Here is a 4916-nt window from a genome sequence, read left to right on the forward strand (position 1 = left end):
TTTTATTTGCTTGTTTTCTTTTATTTTTAGGTTAAGGTCGTTATCCAATTATTCCCGAGGCCCCTTCCCAAGTTTGGCATTGATTAGCATGCCCAATGTTCTCCATTTGAAGCTCAAGCATGAAGAAGTGCAAGTTCTTAAAGACCTTAAGCCATGCATTTAAGCCATAGGGGCATGATTTCTCGTGTTGAATCCACAAACATGGAGCTTGGAAACTGCAAGGTCCCGTGTTTATCAAAAGAATTGAGTGAATTGCACAAGGAGCATCGACATGATGGTGAAGAGGGTTGCCCTGTTACCAGGCGCGGGCGCGCGCGACTATGGTACGGCTATATGGCCTAGTGGCGCGTGCGCGCCTCTCTTGGGAGCGGGCGCGCCTGTCTGGGTCTCTGTTCCATACCCAGATTTGCGCGGCCACGCTTTTCCTTATAGTTGGTCGCACCTGTACGGGTTTATTTGGGACGATCTAACTAACTTCTCTTTGTTAGTTTTGCTATATTTAGATTTTCCCTCTATTCTTAGAGGGGAGTTCAATTTTTAGAATTAGAATAGAAATTAGGTTGGATTTATAGAGAGAGAAACTCTAGTTTATTGAGAGAGAAGTTCTTGATTGATGATTGAAGATTGATGATTCCAAGTGTTTTCTCCAATGATTTGAAGCCAGTTTGTAAGGATTTCTTTACTCTAATGCAATCTTAGTTTTGATCTCAATTTCTTTGTTAATTGTTCAAATTGATTGATTTTTGAATTGGTTTTATCTTGATTAATATGATGATGATGAATTTGTTGTTTAGCTTATTTTTTATATTGATTTCCATGAATTGTGAGTAGTTTTTTTTCTAGGGGAATGGTGAAGCATATATGCGTAATGGATTTATGCTAATTGGGAGAAATTTATGGAGTTGATGTTGTGATTAAATGGGTTGATTGATTATGTGCATGTGTGTGTTTAATTTAGGAGTGATCAACCTAGTTACTCGCACTAGATTGCATTGTGAGCTCACATTGATACGGAAAATTGATTTGTGGCTTGCATTTGTCGATTGAGTAGGTTTGCAAGGTTCCTAGCTAGAGTCTCTCGTAGTTGGCGCTAGTTTGACCTCTAGAAGATTAGCCTACCATACTCTCTTGATTGCTTAATTGATTTTCCCTCGCAACACTCGACTTAGTTATCTCCAATCCCAATTATTCGAATTCATTGCAAGTTTATGTGGATCCTAACCCTAGTGCTTGATATTATTTTATTCCATTTTGATTGTTTGATTGTTAGAATAGACACACCTTTATTTATTACTTCGAGATAGCTTAGTGACAGGGTAAAGTCGTATCCTTTAATAAAAAATAATTACCTAAGTCCTCTAACTAAAGTAGATAGGGAAGTAGGGTCAAACTCCACAGGGAAACAGATCTTTTTACTCCTAATTAATTATTATAGTCTAAATTATCTAAGTAACCAATATTTTTTTGGAATAAATTTTATACTACAAACAATAAGTTTAGGGAGAAAAGAAACAATAATAAGGAAGCCTAGGGTCACAGGTTCACCAACAATTAATATTCCGGGATAGAACAAAGTAATTAATAATTAACAATGCACAAATAACATGATTAACAGGCTCTCGCAATTTATTAATCAACATAGATCTAACAGGCTCTCGCAATTTACTAGATCTAAGTTCCTATTGAAAATAGCCTTTAATATTAAATTAACATCTGCTCGATTCATCAATTCAATATTGCTAAACATTCACAATCAAATTACATCTGCTCAATTCATAATCTAATTGCAAAAGAATTAAAACAATTCAATAAGAAATTATCATGCAATATCAATAATCAATAATAATAAACTATCTCTTCATATTAATTATGGATCCCCATAAACCCTAGAATGAAACTACTCACGCATCATCATAACTAAACTAATCAAATAATTAAATAAAAGCATAATCAAAGAAGCAAGTAAAATAGCTGAAATTAAAAGGGAAGAAATTGTTACTAAAAAGAAATCTGGAATTAATGGAAACAATTAAGAACAAAAGTTGAGAGAAGAATTAAGAGAGAGAAAAATTCTAAGTAGAGAGAGAAAGTCTAAGAAAGAAGGTCAACTAAAATTCCGTACAAAATCGTACTTAAACGTTTACTAAAACAAAAATTCAAGCTAAACTTATCAGGTCCTATAAAAACGCGCGCCCGATCGGGCGAAGGGCCGCCCGATCGGGTGCGCCTTTCTCTTCGCGTTCCTTCTCCGCAGCATCGCCCAATCGTGCTAGACGCTCGCACGATCGGGTGCGCTATAGCACGCACAACACCAATGCCTTGCCGCGCCCGATCGTGCTAGAGCCTGCCCGATCGGGCCCTTGCTCCACTTTAAGGCTCGGACTTCGATTGGGCTTGATTTCTCGGCCCAATCCGGATTTCCTCTTCGGGTCTTGAATACTCGGTCCAAAGCCTCGGGATCCCAATTACCGAGCCCTTAATCACCGGCTCTCACCGATCCTGGGCTTCTAAAGTGGTCGTGTCCTTCTAGCTTCCGTAGTCGATCCATAAAGCCCGGGAAAATGCTCCAAGAGTGCAATTTCCTGTACAATACAACTAAAACTACGACAACACTAGAAAACACAAATTAGTAATAAAAGTGGCCCGAAAGAGCCAAAAACACTACTAATAACGACCAAGGGATGGGGGTAAAAAACTATATAAAATGGACATATCAAACTCCCCCAAGCCAAACCTTTGCTTGTCCCTAAGCAAAGAGCTCATCAATGAACATATAAAACATACTTCACCCCAATAATCAAATCAAGCACCAACGATTCAAGACAAATCTAATGAACATGCTTCAACATCAATCAATCTTATTCATCTAATCACCCTTCCTCCCCAACAATTGTCAAGTATGGCAAACCACAAGAGCATATAGAATTCAAGACTAGTGCTCACACACTCAACTCTCATTTATGTGGCGAGTAAAAAATGTACTCGATCGCTCTCCAACCAACCCTTTTAATGTGAACAAATTTTAATGTGAACAAATTTCAGCAATTAAACAATTCTTGCAATATTGTGATAATATTGTGACAAATTTTGATAAAAATGGCAAGCAAAAACACGAAGAACATGCCACATTGTTCTCACAAACTCAAGAGGGTCAACAATGGCAAATTGAGTTTCTTCACCAAATTGAGTGAAGCAAGTCTCAAAACACTTTAAACATGATATACAAACATAATTCAGCAATTTTAAAGCATAAAATTCGATAAACAAAGAGAATTAAGCAAAAATGGGTTCGAATTTTTCGAATACCCGCGCAAGAAACATCTTCGAATTCAGCCAAAATTGGACTAAGTTTGAGAAAAACTTACATGGATCCGGAAAATAAATGAAAAAAGCTTTGATTTGCAACAAGTTTGAGTGAATTTGGTGCGCAAGCGAGCGAGAACGAGTGATTTGAAGTCTTAAGCGAAACGCGAATAGCAGCAGCAGCATTCACGGCAAATGTGGAAGAAAGGGGTTTTATTTCAAAAACCCAACTCCGTCGCCAGACGACGAGTTCGTCGTTAGACCCTGATCTTCGTCGCTAGGCGACGGAGCGAAAATGCGGCGACGATGCTTTCCAGCTTGCGCTGGTGTGGCGACAGGACACTGGGAACTCATAAATGATTATGTGCACCTTATGCAGCAATTTTGGTTTCCTTGGTACGCCAGTTAGCCCTATAAGCAATTTGAAATATTAAATAATCGCCTCGATTACAATTACATTAAGTGATCGATCTGATAAAAGATCGTCTCACTTAGCTTAAAGCGCCTAAACATTAGCTCATCGCAAAGGCACCAACATAATGGTTCATAAACAGCAAAGGCACCGACATAATGATTCATAAGCAGCAAAAGTGCCGACATACTGGCACCGCGGAAAAACTCAACAAATATCACGGCAGCAAAGTTCAAGCGAGCTTTAAAGATCGACGGGCATTGATCTTCGGTAATTTTATTCGGAATATTATCGTAATAACTGAGGATCGTTTCGGGCAAAGAAATCTTCGATCATGTTCCCTGGCTTGCGGAAGATGGTCACAAGGAGGTAGAAGATCGTTTCGAGCAGATCAATCTTCGATAATGTCCCTGGCTTGCGGAAGATTATCACAGCGGAAATTGGAGGCAGTTACGGGCGTAGCAGTCTTCAGGAGGTATCCCCTAGCTTGAGGGAGATCGTCAAACAACAAACGAAAATCTCTTTGTTCAGCGACGCGTGGGCATATCATTCAAAGCTCTTTGTTCAGAGACACGTGGACATATCAAAAAGCTCCATTATTTAGAGACGAGTGAACATCAACAAAACAGCAAGATTACGTTCCCTAGCTTGTGGATGGTTGTCACAACATCAAATGCAGCGACAAATCGGTTACCTATAGAGACATATGCTCGACGGTACAAGATACGCGTTTCTTAACTCTCTAATCTGTTTTAACTAACGCTAGTCTGCAGGTATCAGCGTTACAAGAATGATTTAGGATTGCAGAACGTTCTGAATCATTCTCCGTCCCTATCGTTACTTTGACTTATGTAGACACCCAAATGTGTCTCCGCGAAAACCAAACCCGGTGAAGAATACCTTTCGCGTTATTTGTTATCAAACAAAGTAAAAGTGTGGAAAGTCTAATTATGAGGATGTTTTTATTAAAATATTTCTCTTTCTGTTTTCTTAAAATATTTTTTTCTTACCCCTATTTATGAAAAATAGCCAATCCAATTTGGTTTGGTCCATAATAAAGGTCTAACAATAGTGTAGTTGGTGAAAGGAATGGGGTCCTTCGAACAAGTGTACTATTCCGTTAGTGGGTTTAGAATTATAAGAAAGCTAATATATTCAGTAAGGTCAAGTGATCGGAATGCCTGGGTGGAGGCCGCTTTCG

The sequence above is a fragment of the Chenopodium quinoa genome, unplaced genomic scaffold (assembly GCF_001683475.1).
Source record: "Chenopodium quinoa cultivar QQ74 unplaced genomic scaffold, ASM168347v1, whole genome shotgun sequence".
Taxonomy (NCBI): domain Eukaryota; kingdom Viridiplantae; phylum Streptophyta; class Magnoliopsida; order Caryophyllales; family Amaranthaceae; genus Chenopodium; species Chenopodium quinoa.